Below are 19,258 nucleotides of genomic sequence, written 5' to 3'. Positions count from 1 at the left end.
AAAAGTCCTTGGCTAGTGTAAGCATTACCTAGCAACAACTAAAACATCGGTGTGTTATCAACTTTGTTCCCATCCTAAATCCAAAACACAGCACTGTACCAGCTACTAGGAAGAAAATTAACTCTATCCCTGCTGAAACCAGGACAGGAATGAAGATAATACTGGTTGTTGCGAAGCTGGAGGGTCTCATCTCAGACTCTGGGGGGGCGGAGGGGGATGGGCAGTCTGCAGATGGCACGATTAGTCCAGGCAAGAGGACAAGGCGGTTCCGTGTGTCAGGTCACCCCAATGTAACTTCAACAGGGTGGAAATGGAGGTGCTGGCACCAATGCTGGTGTCAAGCCATTTGCACAGGCATTAAAAGCCACCAGGTTTCAGTCCTAGGCCTTTACTGTAATACGTTGATGCCAAAGAGGTGAATCTGCTCTAGTACTTGGATCCGAGTGCAGAGTAATTCTAGGAAGCGGTACTGGCTGCCAGTCTGGCTGCTGCTTTGGTGGTGCAGGATTACGTGTTGGCAGAGGAATGTTGAAGCTTCCCAGCTGGGATGGTGTAAACTCAGGTTTCCCTAGTGATAGTTCTAAAAGCAATGCCACCAATACCTAAAGGCACAAGGCTTGGAAACGATGCTGAGGATGTGCTCCAGAAGCGTGGAGTTCTCCCAAGCTGTACAGCCAAAGCTACGTTAGAGGTGGAAAAAACTGCTTCCAAACACGTTAGGTACAGTCTGAAGCCTGCTGAAGCGTTAAAGGGGAGCTTGTGGCTGAAGCCCAGAAAGAACAGGATAGTTCAGTGCTGACCTGTTAAGCTCCCACGTGACCACAGTAATGACAATTCAGTAGAAAAGTTAATGAACAACTGAGGAACTGCTCTGACTCAGCCAGATGGAGCTAAGCAAACACGAGTCACATGTGAAGGAATGCAGAGAATCACCTGCATGTTCTTAAATACTCTCAAGTAAAAAATACTCCAATTTGGAATGCTCGCACAGCCACACTGTGAATGTAGCTACAGAGAAGCACTTGGAAGAGAACGCTGTCATTAGAAAGCTGCTGAGACAGGCATTTCCTGACAGTTTGTTCCATTTGACTTTCAATTGCATGTTTAGCTTCAGGTTAAGTTACACTTGCGCTTTTTCATCCCGCTTCATTTCGTACTGTGGAATTGCTGGTGGTGCAGCCCATGGGTATTCTGCGTGTTAGTTACAGTTCAGGCAGGCCTCTGCTGTTTGGGGGAGGTTGGATTAGGGTAAAAATTGCTTATAACATTTGCTGTTAGTATACTTCATGGTCACAAAGAAGCACTGCTGGAAACGGGGTTTAGCCAAATTTCAAGTTAACTGTTCAATTTTCTTCTATTGTTATCCGCTGTACTTACAATACCAGAGCTGCTGTTACATTTAATTAAAAAAAAAAATGAAGCAGGCCCTTAGAGAGTCTCGCTTCTGCAGCTGCCCGAGAGCCGTATCTTGATACGATTTTTACATTCTCTGTAACATGCTTAGTTCTACCTTTGGCAACTGCTATAGATTTTAAATATATGTATGCAAGTATAATATGTAAAGTCACGTTTAGCAGCAAATTCAGACACATGAATACAATAATCTCAGTGTTTTCCATTCCTGGATTAGCCAGAACATGAAACCACATTTTTGCTGTTACGTAGTTCCTAATGTTACCTAACCCCTAACTTTAAATTATGTAATTTATAGCATTCCTGTTATTTTCCCCACATACCCTTTTGTAGATTATATTGATCATCTCAGTCCATCGTTCTAAATTTGTCCTAAAATACTAAGATTTCAAAATGACACGCAATGCATCTGCCCATCTGAAGACATGCACTGGAACTACTGCTTTTTAAGTCTGGAATGAGTAAGCGTCCCAGTGCAAGGTTCCCGGTGCTCAAACAAACCCAGGAAAAAACCCAACAGTTAGCCCTGAGAGAAGTCAAACCGGATCCTTAGTGACCTTTCCGGACACGCTAAGCAGGGAGCAACATGTTCTGTGACCGATACCCATTCATTTAGCAACCCGTAGGCTTCTACAGTCTTAAAGGCAACCCAAGATACAAGAAGTGCGACTTTTTCTTTCTCTCCTCCTCCCCTGCTATCCACTGAATTTTGTTTTGCTTGCTCTTAAAAAAGCTTAATTTAGTTGCAGTAAACAGGAGTCCAGGTACAACTGTCAGATGATCTGCAATATGTAACCTAATAGTGGCTGACTTGCAATGATGTTTAATTTTTCATCAGCAATATTTGGAGATTTATATACCTAGAAAACAAAAAGTCATTGGTTTTATGATACGCAAAGTATTTGACCTGAGAAAGCCTAAATTAGAGATCTGATTTTCAAAATATTCCCGCGCTACCCATTTTGCTCGATTAACTGTTACATGCAATTTAATGGACTCGAGTATCGCCTGTTAAACATATTTTGCGTAAATACGTAGTTGCCGGCACATCAATTACTGTAAACTCATAAGCAGCAGCATGGGTTAGTTAAGGTAATCTTTTTACTAGGCTAGAGAGACGATTACTCCGATGCAAAACCATAAGGCATACGCACGACAGACAAACCACACCCACAGACTTACGCGCATATCTACGCTTTCTAATTTTCTGCACCCATTTGAGCAGAAACAAAGGCTGATCGAACGGGCTGCTCAAGATGAGCTCCATAGCGCTGGACCTTCTTTTGAAGGTCTCACTGGCCCAAAACGTGTCTGTTCTTGAGTTACAGACTGGTAACTTTCTTTTGAAGGTCTCACTGGCCCAAAACGGGTCTGTTCTTGAAGGTGAGTTACGAAAGCAGCTACCTCCTGTTCATAGCTTCTTAAATGGCTCGCTCAAAGTAACGCTTTCATTGTGGATACAGTGCTTGATCTCAGTGATCCAGTTTATAATACTCGATTTAGACGCCGCCAGTTAAAAACTGCAAGTTGCCAGAGGTGCTGGTAGCCTACTTACAAAACATGCCTACTATAAAAACAAGACACGGCAGACTTCAGAGACTCTGAAATAAATTCAGATTCCAGAAGCTGCGCGGAAAAAGTATCCAAACATCAGGAAAATACTGCTTCTGTCAATTCGCTGTTCAGTTTCCGACACTCTTGAGAACAAGCATGTGGAGGTGGAAACACTGTGATACTCCTTCCAAACCCCTTTTATAACAGATAATTAAATATCAGTTCATTCCATGATCAGAACTTGCAGGCATCTATGTGTAAGCTTCATGAAGCAAACCCTGTTCTCTCTTTTCAACAAATACACTACTGAATATTAAAACTGAAAAAAATTTAAACAGGTATTTTGTAAAAAAACCCTTTTTTTGAACAGTTGAATTTAGAGTCTTAAGTAGCTCGGAGTACTCTATGAAATCATGCACTCATTTAACTCCCGGCTTATACTGCTATTGATTAAAGGGGAAGGGATGGGGCACCGAGTGGTGAACTGTAACGAGTATTTGCTCTTGTAAATTCAATCCCAGGGAACTCAATGGAATGACTTACATGGGAGCATGTCCCGTAACGGAATTGCAACTCAGCGCTACAGCCCGCGAGAGCATCTTTCAAATTTCACATCGGTGTCAAAAGTAATGCTGCATTTTGAGTAAGATGATCCTTAGCAACCGTAACTCAGAAATGCAAGGGGACTTTAAAACAAACTTCCCTAAAAATAAACATAGCTTTTTGACTTTGAGAGTGAGTAAACTGATAGCATTATTGTTCAATCTATTTGGCCGCTTAAATGTCTGTTGAGCCACTGACACAACTAAGTTACAGTTACACAGACTGCATAGCTGTTATGCAATTGCATATTTCATCTTTCTGAGAACATTTTTTTTTATTCAGTTATAAGTGTGTTCTTATTTCATAATTAAAAGGAAATTATTGTGCAAATGGATCACTATAGGATCGCTGCTTTATAGCTGCAGATATGTTGATGCGTGCCTGTGCATTAGGAAGGTGCGAAGTTCTGGTTTGAGTTTGTAAAGTAGCCACAGAAGTGGAAGTTCTGACTCCACTGGTTTAACTCCCATCTGTTAAATTTCATTGTCTTACTTCATGGGCAAAAGTAAGGCTTTGGTACTTGTTTTACACTGTTAAAAATGCTGTACAAACCAAGCCGTAAAAAGACAAGAGAAAGCCAGCATAGGATTGAGCAGAGTTGTTAGTTGCTCTAACAAGCAACTAACAAGAGTTAGTTGCTCTAACAAGCAAGAGTTGCTCTAACAAGCCCTCTAAAAAGCAGGGCTACATTCTATCCTCTTTTCTGTGTTCAGTCCTACTGTGGACAAGAGTTACACAGATGTAACGGAACAAGACAAAATGTTCCAAGTCCATTTTTCTTGCTCATAAACTCAGAGCAATACGGTGCCTTTTCATCACCTGCTTCTTCCAGAAGAGGCACTGGCCTCTGTGCCTGCCAGAGGTTATTCTTTAAAACGCACCGTGTGACAGCTCCATCAACGCACCAGCCACTGTAGCTTTACAGCCATCTCCAGTCCCTAAATTTGGACTTGTTTCTTTCAAAGAGGAACTTACTGTGTATCTGTCAGCTTCACTAGACTCATCTTTAACAGCACATGATCTTAAGGGTTAGGAAATGTTTAGCCAAATGCAAGGTCCGATTTCCAATTACAAAGTTAGAATCCAGGCTATAAAAAGGCAGATAAAACTGGACCATACTTAACGACAAGATTCCTTCTTAGCTGCTCTGATGTCCTGCAGCCAGAATCCCTAACAGCCTAGACAGCAGTAACATTCATTTTCCACACTATTTCAGGATGAAACTTAAAACTAACCAGAGGGCCTAAGCCCTTGAGGGCTATTCTCTAATGGTAGCCCCCTCCAAACTCACTGTCTTCTCTTTGTTAAAGATGTCTCTCTCCTGTTTTTATTTCATGATGCCATTCTAAAGTGCAGAGAGGGCTGCTGCATTGTCTGAGAGGAGAGGGAAGAATGTGTTTTTACTCAGTTATTAAAGCATTTCAATTACTGTTACAATATCCTGCAAGGCACGTATCATAAGGAGTACTTATTGTATGTTCGTTTGATTAGACTTTGAGATGTGTGTTCTCTATATGCTGCGTATTGCCTAAACCCACGTTATTAGCTAGGTTATAGATAGGACGCTCTGTCCAAACCATCTCTCTCGTAGCCCAAATTTGGCAGTTTTAAGGGTTCTTACAGACATGTATTTTACAGACACATTCAGATAGTGCAGAAGCTGGGGGGGTTTCTTATTTGAAGATCTAACATTCTATCATTTCTAATTGTCTAATTTTATTTAGAGTGAAAACCTGATATAAACTGAAAAGTGTCGGTAGAGTTGCTGATTTAAATAAAGACCTAATTTATTTATTCCCCCAAACTGTTGTGAAATATAATACTGGGGGGGGGGGGACACACGACACACGACCCCAGAAGAATAAGATAAGAAAATGACTCATTCATGTTACAGAAGGTATATTTTACCTAGTGTGCTGTAGAGAAAGCCGGTGTATGTAAGAACAAGACAAAGCTACAAAGGCTTCAGGGTATAACTGCCGAAGCTACAGTCCCTAGAACTGAAGGATACTGAGCATGAAGCTGACAGGGCTAGTGAAAACAGTAAAGCAAACAAACAGCCGTCATTGTAATTGTCTGTACACTTCTATGGTTGATATTAGTTTTAATGTTAGTACTTAATTTGTTCAGCTGTGCTTTCACTGTTTTTAGGCAGATAATCAACTGTAAATTCATAGTTTTTAATATTCCAGTTTTAAGCTTCGTAAAAAGTTTATTTGCGGCTGTACTCTGTTGCTAAGTGCCGTGACATGGAAAAGCTGAACAATTCATATTTGTGCTTTTCAACTCTTCCATTTAATGTGCCGCTACATAATAAGAAGATATGTTTTCTGATTACCTGCTCTCTTAACATGGTTATCTCCCAAATACTTCATTCCTGAAATATTTAAACTATGCAGACCACCCAGACGGCTCAGCAGACAAGAAGTTACAAACCAGTGATTTTCTCTTCAACTCCTCATGTTGCTATGTCAAGTGGTAGGTAAGAAATGAATCAGCTACTGGAAAAAGCTGTCTATTTTTATTTTTCATAAAGAAAATACTACAGAGACAGATAGAAATCACATGTTTAAACCAGCTTTCATAAAACTGTCCTAACTCCTTTTTAAAGAAATGCAATCCTAGTTATTCGTACTAAATTTGGGCGACGGCCATCTCATTGAGCCATTTCTCAGTTTCTTACAGTAATAAAGCTTGACTATAGGGTTTTAGTATAAAAGCTGACCTATAGATTACATTTGTTTCCTGATCTTATAGATCTCAATCAAGCAAAGGCAGAAGAGCACTTCATCTTAAATAACATAAATATACTTCTTTATATGCTAGTATTATTTTTAAGCATAGCACTTTATTATACATTTGGTTAAAATTTGTGGAAACCTACGTATAATTACAACCACTGCTTGTCCAGGCCAAGAGTTCTCAAAATATGTCATTGTCTAAAGTAAACACGTATACGAATCTGTTCAGAAATCAGAAGGGTGTAAGCGGAGGGTACTGCTTGGTGTGAGTCTGTCTGTATTTGTGTGCACATGTGTGTGTTGGAGAGAAGAACTAACGCAGGAAAATCTACAGAAGGAACAGAGAGCCAGCCTCAGTCACAGAAGGGCTAATGATACGACTCTTAAAAGAAAAGCATATTGATAAAACTATTAGGTTGAGTGCTAACTGAAAAAGAGTGGAAGCTCTGAGCAAGGTAAGTCTCCGCTTGATTCCTTCTGTGTTCAGAGAAGCAGGACTCTGTATACTGGTTTTTGCAATATTGTATACAAAACCCTGGGGAATCGGAAAGATTTGGGAAAAAGAATTAAATCACAAAAAACCAGATGGTTACAGAAACAGGTGGTCAGTTCATACTGAATCTCTCAAAATATTCTATTTTTTCAGTTTATGTGATGGTGACTCAAGAAATTAATACAATCTCTGTATTCCACATGTAATACATGGTTTAGATACAAAATAAATATACACCTGTATATATTTATATATAAATATGCAAACTATAAACAAACACACAAAATATAAACAAGTCTAGAGTATCATTTTTGTAACATTTCAAGGTTGGTTTTTTTTGAATCCTTAATTTTCAAGATTGTTCAAGACTCTGAAGGCACTCTAAATTATTTTGATCACTCTATCTGCAAAGCTAACCAAATTGCCCTGTAGCAACAGAGCCTGGGCTCTGAGACAGTCTGATGTGAAGTTTCTGTTATTCCAGGAATCATACGTCCTGTACAATTTCTTAATGGACCTCTACCCTTCTGCAGAAAGATATGTTTTCATGCATCCTGGGATGGAATGGGAAGATTTGAAGTTAGGCCTTTTTGCAGGTGCTGGATCGTTCCTTCCACCACCACGGGGACCCTACAGGGATCTGAGGAACGGTTGCTTGCGTGCTGATGAGAATACGAGTATGATGTGCGTCTCCCCCTTAAAGAATATGCCGAGTGCAGCCAAGCTGCTGAGGAACAACACAGCACCAAGCACAAGTACAAGTTGCCGTACAATCCAAAAGAGACATGCAGGATTTTGCTGTACTGATAAGCATCCTGAAATACAATTAAATCTGACATCATCTGAAACCACGCAGGAAAACAGACAACTGCCTGTTTAAACTCTTTAAGGACCAGATGGGAATGAGACGCGACCTAGAGGTCTTCATCTTGACACTTGGACTTCTAGTGAGTCAGTAGGACTGCCTGCAGGAACGGAAGTCCTTACTCTTTTCATGATCTTATAAACCAGTCATACAGTATGGAAATAAGGATATCCTACTTCACTTGACAGAAGCACCAGTGGCAACCAGAATGTTAGAAAATGTGGCAACATGCAGGGGGCTGAATGAAATGATCCTTTATTAGTAATGACCCTGACTCCCCAATATAATGAGGATCCTTTTGATAAGACAGTCTTAAGGCTACATAAGAATAAATATATGTATTCTAAATTAGGTCAAGAGATCTGAACTACTCACCCTGTTCTGAGTAACGAAAATGACATTGATTAAAGTCACCAGCCTAAAGATGTAAAGGTTGAATCTTTTTTGAAGTTTTTTGGTGTCTCCAGTAGTGAGACAGGTCACCGTAGTATCTCTTGTTTCAGTGCTGTACTAGGATTAGTTTTATAGTTTCTAAAATTGAGAACAGTTCCTGAAAAAAAAGGATGCAGTTGGGGAATTCCAGAGAAGCAGTAAAGCCGACTAAATGAATCATTTACTGCTGGTCACTGTGCGTATCTGCTAATACAGGAGGAAGAGGTCATTGGAATAGCATAGAAGGCGGCAAAAGAGAAAATTATTTGTTGCTTCTAGCCACAAATTCAGGGCTGTTACCTGCTAATTCTGAGCTGATTAGAGAAACTGAAGTAAAAGAGAGATGTTGGCAGTGACCGCTGTTCTTGCTAGCAATGCCAGAACTGGCCATTCTGCCGCTCTTGCCAAACACACAATCCCTTGCCCAGACCAGTCCAAAGCTGGACTGGTATCAGCAGAATCTTTCCATCTGGATTGCTCCCAAAATGAGGATGACAGAAGGGTATTTGTAATGCTTGTAATGCTTTGCCTTGCCTTTTCTGGTTTCCAGAACAGTGATGGCTGAATGAGCTTAAAGAAACTGAGATGGTGCCAGTTACCCATCATTACGTGTTTTAACACACTGAATATACGGGAGAGAAAGTCTAAGGTGCTACACCGTGGCTTCTACAATGGGAAAAACTTTTCTGCTTCCAAGTGGCTGGGCGTGCTTGCATGCACAGTAGAACTGTACTATATTATAGAACCATTACTTAAAGACAGAATGTCTTGGGGTTTGCCATAATGTCTTTTTAAAAACCTTCCCCTTAAAAAATAAAGTATTTTGGTATCTTAAAATTGGTACCTGGTGTTTTTCATAAGAACATATGTATCTAAATGCCAATAAAAACTTCTATTTATTAAAACAGAAATCTCTTACTTTTTGCAGGGGAATCCTGAGCCCATGACAGTTGATAATAATGATGGACCTTACAGCTAAGATGTTCAAGTCTGACGTTTGGAATGTCATGTTCAATCCTTTAGGGAGGATAAAGCAATAATATCAGATCAAAACACAGATAGGACAGTTTAAACTTATAGGCATCTTCTCTCATCTCCTATAATTCTGTTGCTCAATTGCAGTGTGAAGGCCCTGGCAGATAAAGCAGTACTTAATAGCAATCTTTTTTTTAAAACTCACGTAACACATGTTCAGATGAATGTAATTTAGCATCAGTCACCATTCAATGAATGATATTTTATTCAGTATAAACTACTCAGAATGCAAGAACTGCAATAAAAAGTTATGAAATTAGTTACAAAAGAAGGTATCAGAAGCTCACCCACAGGGGACCCAGTACAAATACAGCACATGCCTGTAAGAACAGAAACGGGAAAAGAAAGTCCTCAATTATATGTAGAGAGTATAATATACGTGTGTTGCTGCTGACTGTAAAAGATGATCCTAAATGTAAACAACATGCTTTCAGAATCTCCGAGAGAGCAAATAAAGAGAGCTAAAAAGGCCAAGGCCAACAGAATTCAATATTCTCCATTTTTATTACAGACCTGTGTAGAGTGGCTCAAGTCTATCCACCATTCAGAAATCCACAAGAGAAGGTATAAATTCTCTTCTCAGAGCAGATCTCTACAGCAAGAAAAAAATCAAATCAGCAGTAAGTACTGCTGAGGCATTTTCAGACAGCTAATAACTCCCTCCAGAGCTGCCTAGGTCCAATTTGGAATCTGAGCTGACAATTGTATCTCCCTCTCTCAATTGCTTGCTGGGAAAAAACAGCTAGGCTTCCCTGCAAATCTAAGCAATAAAGGATGGTAAGGTCTTTAAGCCTTAAGGCTAAAAGATCTTTGGTTTTTAAAAACATTGGTCATCTGCTTTTCTAGGGGGAAAAAAAAAATCTTCAAAATTACTCTTTTTAAAAAGGAATCTGCTCTGGTATAGTTTCGAAATCAAAAGTGTACATTCCTAAATATTGAAAATATCATGAGCTTACTGTAAACTAAATGAGGCAATTGTCAGCATTGACTTTTTTTTTTAAAAAAGGCAAAAATCTCATTGGCAGCAGCTATAGAAATATAGGGAAATTCTCTCAAAGTTCATCTCCTGACCTGCATTTCTGACTAGCTTACAAACAGACACAGTCACGTCTTTGCTCTATTCACGCTTTGAGCCAGCTGGACATAAGACCAGCTTCTTTCCAGAAATCATGTGGCCACATTAGCACAGTTCTGAGCCCAAGCTAATATATCCTGCCTCACAGCCAGCGTTATTAACTCAGGCTCAGCAACGCACGAATCCCAGCTACACAGCTGCTACGCTGGAGCTGGCTCCCAGCTGGCGGGTTCAGGGCACAGGCAGAGTGAACGCGTCACTGTCCGCACCCATCCGTGTAGATATACCCTCAAATGACCCTAGGCATTGTGTGCTGTAACAAAAGCTATTTTTAAGAATCGGTTCTCCAAATAATTGCGCTTTAATTACATAATGCAAACCACATTGGAAATGAAGCAACAAGATCTTACAGGATATGGTAGTGTAAGTGTTTGTGTCAACATAGCCACAACAGTGTGGCACCTGAGCATGTCTGTGAACCAACTTAAAAAACCTGAACAGATCCATTAACTTGCTTTATTTTTAATTTTTTTTCATTATTATTGAAAATACATACAAAAATTTACATCTTGTCCTGTAGCAGGAAACTGATCCTCTATAGAATGTTTCTACATTGCCATCTAATACTTGTGACCATGTCATTTCCACTGTTGCGTCTGAAGCATTGCTGTCCTCTTAAAGCAGCAAAACATGTAAAACGTTTAAAAAGATCCAACTGTCATGGGAAAGATTATCGTGTCGCATTAGTTGCCTTGCTTTCCAAAGACATTATCTATCAAACAATGAGGCGAATCAGGAAAGTAAGAACTACTGAAAGAATGTGGTCAACTATGACAATTTCCTTCCTTCAGCTTTTTGCTTGGCATTGCTGAACAGTATTCCTCAAGCAGTGGAAACGGCAAGTGTGCTTTGCTATAGATTCAGGTCTTTCTTCCCCATTCATTACCCTCCCTTCCTCCTGAAAACAGAGGCAAGACATGCTGACAGTGGGTCAGTGCACTGGCTTTGCATCAGACCAAGCCAACACAACTCCTCAAAATGACTTTTCCAATAGCTTTAAAGGCTTAAAAGTCATTCACAACAGTACTTTTCACAGTGTTCCTACACAGAATTCCTAAAGAGATCAATAACAGCCTTTACAGGTACTGATGCCTTCATGAGTAAAAGCAAGAATTGTAAGCATACCAAATGTCATGGTATGTTAACTGACAATGGGATCTTCACAGGGATTTCCACCTCTCATTCTGTCATTCACCGTGATTTATCTACTATGTTATATTCCTCTGCTTCTGTACAAGAGACAGTTGTGTTAAATAGCAGGAATGAAAAATGAAGTTACTAAACAGAATTTAGGGTTCATCTTTTGGGTCCAGCTAGCTCAGTATGCTGTCTGCAGCAGTAGCCGCCTAGTGAAGAACACAAGTACATACAGTGTACTCCCAACTCAGCTCAGCCCAGTTGATGTCCTCAGCCTGATATGATTTGCCCATTTTATAATCTCCAGTGGGTCCCTCTTTCGAGTACTTGTCCAGTCTCCCATTGAGTTAATGTAAATTTTTGCCTTTACAAGCTTTGGAAAGGAATCTAACGGGTTGACTACCTGTTTGGTTTGTCATTCTGAACCAAATATTTTAAGAGCCCAAAAGAGCCACACACTGAGCTAGATCAAAGATCCGCCCAGCCAGTACCCTTGTCGCCTAAATCAGCCCATAGTGAATGCCTGGAAAAGAGCAGAAGAACAGGCAGGACTAGCATGCAAAGGTATTTCACCTTGTAAATCTCCTCAGTCTTCAGCAATATTTGGCTCAGGAGTTCCTTAGCCAGAGAATGGCTGCAGTTCATCTGCCATTTTACCATCCAATCATTCATGTGCTAATCTTCACAGCAGGCTTTCATTTTTACAACCCTGAAAACACAGTATTATCATCCGACTTCAGTACCTCACTTTCCATTGCCTTTTTTTTTAAATAAATCATTTAGGAATATGTTTAACACTATACATTTCCATGGAACTCCACTAATGATCTCCATTTTGAAAACAGACCATTTACTCCTGCCCTTTGTTTCCCACCTTTTAACCATTTATCAATCCATAAGAACAGCTTCTTATTCCTTGGCAGCTTAGTTTCTTTTAAGAACCAACAGATCTTCATTTTGGTGCGAGACCATCAACTGCAAGTACATCAAGATCACTATTTCAGAATGGCTCTTCCATAAAAACAGTTTGAAGCGGATCATGCACAATGGTGATCAAGAATCAAGTCCAGAGTTAGTTTCTATCCTGTAGGTTCCCTAAAATATATGGCACCAAGAATTTTAGTCTCACGATTCCAAACAATATGACATTTACCTAGAATACTCAAGAGTACTTAGACAATCTTTTCTTTTTTGTTTTCTGCTTTTACAGTGTCTGATTTTCCTTATCAGAAAGTGATTGCCACCATCTAGATACTACAGTCCTAACAAGATGCGTTTGCTATTTAGAATTCGTCTAAGTTGTATATTACTTGTTTTTAAAGGTATATTTTAACTCTTATTTGACTCAACATCCTTTAGCAGTGCAAAAGGCTGTTTTCACCTTCCCTACACAATTTATATACTGGTGTTACAGTGTTTCAGTGTTTATCCTCCTTCCCTCAAATGTCTCAAATACATGCACAGTATTGCACTATCCCAACTTAAACTAGCTATTCTTACTCTCCTTTTCTGGATTTGGGGTTTTTGGTGTTTATGGAGCAACAGATTTTTAGTATGTATAGAGATGCACACACAGATAACTGAGTCACTGCATCCTTCTGTTGGCTGTACAACTGGACTTACTTGTTCGACTACTCTTCACTATTTCCTACCTCACTTTTGTCAATTCTGTCCTGTTCTTTGAAGATACAGAATGCATCTATGATTTCACCCACGTAGTATGAACTAACATTGAAAAAGCAACATTGTACTAATATTGCAGCAAGAAAAACAAATTCATATAGCATTTACCCTCAGGCTTCAGCAATATGATTCTTACTTTTTATACTGGGTGAGAAACACTTTCTGTAGGTCAGTGGGCATACCTACAAAAGCGCTAAACTACCAGGAATTCCAAACTGCTGCCAAGTTACACCTCAGTAAAAGCCTACTGATGCTTCTGATGCAGATTGACTAATAAGTATTTTTTATTTCCTGCACTGCAAACCACTTTGGCAGTTCTTGAGGTGTGTAAAAAATGTTTTTAACAGCATTTCACTAACAAGCAAAGCAGTGTTCATGTACAAGGAAAACAAAACACAATTCAATAAAAATATTTCACTTTAATAAAAAGTAAGCCCTGGGAGCATTGATCAAAATCAGTAAATAAATATGAAACAGAAATAACCTTCTGCTTTTACATAATTGTATGCAAAAAAAAGGTTCCAAGTGCCTTTTATATCAGTCTGTTTTAAGCATACTTTAAACAAGTACAGACAGGCCAGCTGAGATTAAATAAGAGCATGGCCCTGAAAAATGATGAGTATTCCCAGTGACCTTTGAAATCAAGGGCATTCAACTGCTTTCAGCCCAACAGGCGTAAGAATTTACATCTTGGTATCTCAAATTACTGATGCCAAATAAGCTGAGGTCATCTAAAAGATTCCAAACATTAACATTTCATAAATTAGCAAGTCAATTCTATAGATAGACATCCTCTTCTGATCCAGCTGGATAACAAGTGAACATCATTTACTCCCTATTTGTTACCACCTGCTTCGGAAGATTATCACCTGCTGAGTTGAACTGGGAAGGATCCCAGTTTTAGGACTCCATGCAGGACACTGCAGCAGTTCTCAGCTCTGCCACACCACTCTCCTCCTGCCCCATCACTCACAGACGCGAAGACGCATTCCTCCCATGTGGGGATACAGCACCAAGTGCCCTCAGAATGTTCCCACTGCTCTTCCCCTGTATGCTCCAGGACATGACACTGTCGGGAGACAACTCCTCACTGGAAGGAAGGAGGAGTTGAAGCTCTGACCAACCTGATAACCTTCTACAATTAAATGACTGACTTGGAGAGCAGTGGATATTGTCTACTGTGACTTAAGTAAGGCTTTAGACAAGCTGTTGAAGTATGGGCTGGATGAGCAGACAGCATGGTGGATTGAAATCTGGCTGAATGACTGGGCCCAGAGCATGGTGATCACTGACACAAAGTCTAGTTGGAGGCCAGTAACTAGTGGTGTACCCCAGGGGTCAATACTGGGTCCAATCCTGTTTAATGTCTTCATTAATGATCTGGATGATGGGGCAGAGTGTGCCCTCAGCAAGTTCACTGATGACACAAAAGTGGGAGGAGTGGCTAGCAGGCCAGAGGGTCATGCTGCCATCCAGAGGGACCTAGACAGGCTGGAGAAATGGCCTGACAGGAACCTCATACAGTTCAACAAGGGGAAGTGCAAAGTTCTGCATCTGGGGCGGAATAACCCCAGGCATGAATACATGAAGGGGGCTGCCTAGCTGGAAAGCAGCTTTGCAGAAAAGGACCTTGGGTTCCTGGTGGACAGCAAGCTGACAACGAGCCCACAATTAGCCCTCACAGCAAAGAGGGCTAATGGTAGCCTGGGCTGCATTTGGAGGAGTGTTGCCAGCAGGTCAAATGACATGATCCTTCCCCTCTACTCAGCACTGGTGAGGCCACACCTGGAGTGCTGAGTTCAGTTCTGAGCTCCCCAGTACAATAGAGATATGGACGTGCTGGAGAGAGTCCAGTGAAGGGCCATGAAGACGGTTAAGGGACCGGAGCATCTGACATATGAGGAAAGGTTGAGAGGGGACCGTTCGTGGACAGCAAGCTGACAACGAGCCCACAATTAGCCCTCACAGCAAAGAGGGCTAATGGTAGCCTGGGCTGCATTTGGAGGAGTGTTGCCAGCAGGTCAAATGACATGATCCTTCCCCTCTACTCAGCACTGGTGAGGCCACACCTGGAGTGCTGAGTTCAGTTCTGAGCTTCCCAGTACAATAGAGATATGGACGTGCTGGAGAGAGTCCAGTGAAGGGCCATGAAGACGGTTAAGGGACCGGAGCATCTGACATATGAGGAAAGGTTGAGAGCTGGGACCGTTCAGCCTAGAGAAGAGAAGGCTTAGGGGGATCTTATCAATGTATATAAATACCTGAAGGGAGGGTGCAAAGAGGATGGAGCCAGGCTCTTCTCAGTGGTGCCCAGTGACAGAACCAGAGGCAATGAGCACAAACTGAAACACAGATGGTTCCTTCTGAACATCAGGAAACACTTTTTCACTGTGAGGGTGACCGAGCACTGGCATGTGTTGCCCAGAGAGCTTGTGGAGTCTCCATCCTTGGAGGTATTCAAAACCCAGCTGGTCATGGTCCTGGGTAACCATCTCTAGGTGTCCCTGTTTGAGCAGGGGCGTTGGAGCAGATGACCTCCAGAGGTCCCTTCCAGCCTCAACCATTCTGTAATCTCACAAGCTATTACTTGGTTTAAAAAATTTAAATGTGTGGTTTAAGATGAACTACCAGATTAGGAGTGATATCTTCCTGTTGTTCAGCAGTGGCAGAAGCTGGAGGCAGTAGCATGTTCAGCTGAAACAGCTGGGCCCAGAAGATGACACTTTCCAATGCTGAGCACACCAGCTTTAGCTCAAAGCCAACTAGTCCAGTAAGACAAAGAACAGCTCAGTGAAATCCACTATCTCAGCTGCTGAATGGGTATATAGCATGGATCTTCAAAAAAGTTTTTAAGGGGCTACATAGGGAACAAGTTAATAATATCTGTCCAGAAGCAGAACTTGGGAGGCTAAGATATGCATGGTTTCTCAGTTATCTTTTTAAAAATTGTAAGAACAATTTCTCCTAAGTTTCTCCTGCTCTTAACTCCTCTCATCTGCTACCTCAGCCCAGGAAGCAAGAGAGAAGAAGAACACTCCCCTGTGCTTCTTCTCCCGTACAGGACAGCATGCTCTGGGGGAATGGCAGAAGTGGTGCTGTTTGCACTGTATGCACACATAAGGCAGGCATAAGAGGGTTCTCAGTAAGAAACACCCACCCTCACCTGCCTCCTCTTTACCTCCGATTCCCCAGCCCTTCCGAGCTCAATTCCCCTTTCACAGCTGAGATGCAATAGGTGGTAGGATGCTCTCACATGCTGCTTCTCAACTTTCCCTGCTCCTACCATGACAGACCTCGCTCTGAGCGTCTGTAGAAATGAAATGGAAGAGACTGGGGAAGCAGAGGCCAGGTAACGAGCATCTGGGCAGACTAACTGCCTTGGATAACAACTGGGTCTATGACACCTAGACTGGCATGAAGCCTCCAGACTCCTGAGCACAGAACTCAGGGAACGTCTAACCCCTTCTTTAATCTCCTACTATGCTGGCATCTGATTCTAGCTGCTGAAAGTAAAGCAGAAGCCCAGCAAGCTACTGTAGGATCACCTGTGCCCGAGTCTCCCTCCCAGCCCCTCTTCTCCCTCCTCTTACTGTGCTTTTACTATGCTCATTCCAAGACAACTGGAGTGAGACCATCTAGACTAAGATCTGGTGGAACAGAAAGGTGTCCTTCACTCAACTTCTTCCTTCCCTCCCTCCTACTGTACCGCATCTTATTCCATAGTCTTAGACTAGACACAGTAAATAGAATAAGCACTGTGGAAATAAAGCACCCCTTACTTTACCCTACTGTTCTCTGACTGTGCTTTGTCTAATAGGGTTGCTAGGATTTCCTTACATGATCTTTAAGGAGCTTTTTGAAAAGACAAAGGCACAGATGCAAAGGAATCCAGCAGGTCTTTTTTTTTTTTTTTGGCGACATTGATGAGCTGATTTGGCTGGCAAATTCCTAACTGAAGAGGCTCAGCAACGTAGCTGCAGGCAAATGGAGATCATCCTCTGTAATACTAACAGCAAATTACCTTTGTCCTGGGGCTGATTTACCTTCTGTAACCCTGGCTAGAGCCAGAAATACACACTAGTCTCTTACAAGCTTTCTTCTGCATCTCTCTGTACCTTACAACATTGTATTATTACATTTAGCCATTTCACATGGTAACATTTTACTGAGGAGTCTCTTCCAATATTCACAGACAATCACCTTTTGTCACATCATCGATTTTAGTTACACTTCCAATTTAAAATAAGCCTAGAAACTACAACACCCTTCTTCTGAAGCAGTCAATTCAGCAAATAGTACAGATACATAGGCTACAGATGTAGCGTGTGTGTATACACGCACATGTATGATCTATTATAATTTCAAAATACTAAATTCTATGTTTTTTCACTATGTAATACAAAAGTTTTTCAACCAGAAGCACTCGCAATCTAAACAGACAGAAAAAAACTCAAGAACTTAAACAAAGACTCTATCTTACCCTGTGTTTTTACAAAACATTTAACCTTTTACTTAGATAGACTAGTGCCAGGGCCTCACAAAGAAGGTAAGTGTTCAGGAGGGAATGGAGAAAGGGCGATTGCCTTCTGCAAAGGGATTGAGAAGGAATTCCAAGCATGAAGATAAAAATCACAAGAAAATGGAAAAATGAGACAAAGTAGAAAGCCAGAATTTATTACGTGTTTCAGTGAACTTTATCTGATTTCCTGTAATGTACCTTAACTGCAATAATTTTATTTGCTAAAATAGATAGTCCAAGTCTCTAATCCATGAACTTCCACAACTCAAATTTGCAAACTGCAGGCCCAAAATAAAATATGCATTAACATGCTTAAATTGCAGTGAACCCACTGAAACTAGTGTATACATATTACGTGCGTAGATCTCAAACACGATCATTTATTTAAAATTTACCATTTGGTTGTCACTGACTCAAACTGACCTAAGTGCCACCTAGGTACTTGCCTCTGGCAGCATGTACACATAAATCTGTTCAAGCACTGACAGGATCGTTAGCTGAGGCCTCAGAAACTCAAAACCTGGATCCTCAAAACATGTATTTCCATATTTATCTCATCAAGCAGTTCAACCTCCCTGGCAGCCTCTGAGGACAGTCTCTTTTAAGAGATAAGTTGTTGAAATACTCTTGCCAGGATATGATAGACCAAGGCAAACCACTAATGCCCATGGCACATTTAGCCTGACAATGAGGTAGTCTTTTTTAAAATACATTTGGCACTAATGCACCAAAAATTTCCCATCATCCAACTGCACGCCCTGACTCCTGATAAGTAGGAGACTGAGATGACCCCAGACACTACATGACACTTAGGCTGGTATAAAAGCAAACAAATGTACTGGCTCCTTCATCAGCAGTTCATGCCAGTCTATGATTTACACAGGCTGATCTGGCACACATTTATGTTCTTGTAAGGGCTTTCTGTAGTTTTAGTTAAGTCACTTAACCTCCTCCCATCTATAAAAAGAGAATGATGGTATTAATGTTAACGTTACAGAAGCACTGTCAGTTCTGACAATTTTTAAATATATATTCAGAATAGAGAGTTTATTCTGCTTTATTCAGGCAGAACTTTGTTAAGAAAAATTTTATCTAAAGACAGGAAGACCTGGTGCAAAAATGTAATTGCCAAATACAGCGATTTAATAAATAGAAACCAGTAGTTAAGAACTATTAAAAAACTGGGTTTACTACACATGTACTCATATTATACAGCATAAGATCAACTAGCTAAAGTTACCAACATTTACATACAGCTTTAAAAGTTAGAAGCTCATTAAAAACATCTATCAGAAACATTGAACAAGCTCTCTAAGCATAATTTTATCTATCTCCTTCTAGTGGCAGAACATGAAATCAAATACTCAAAACTTATTTTTGTTATTTTCTAAAACCCTTAAATACAGCAGCCTACACTAAGCAAAAGATACAAACTATTATTTTAAAATATCTGATAATAAACACTTGTAATATACCAAACATCTGTTCCACAGCTATTATCCCCTGCAGTCAAAATTCAAGGCTTTGCAATTTGCCTGACTAAAAGGTAACATGCCCCAGCATCTTTTTCTGTATTTAGAACTAATCCAAATGTATAGGCTGTTCTTACCATAGCAGTACGCAATGTTCTAAAACAAGCTCTAAGAAA

This window comes from Aptenodytes forsteri, unplaced genomic scaffold (assembly GCF_000699145.1).
Source record: "Aptenodytes forsteri isolate BGI_AS27 unplaced genomic scaffold, ASM69914v1 Scaffold217, whole genome shotgun sequence".
In the NCBI taxonomy this organism is placed as follows: domain Eukaryota; kingdom Metazoa; phylum Chordata; class Aves; order Sphenisciformes; family Spheniscidae; genus Aptenodytes; species Aptenodytes forsteri.
Note: the sequence above shows the minus strand (reverse complement) of the source record.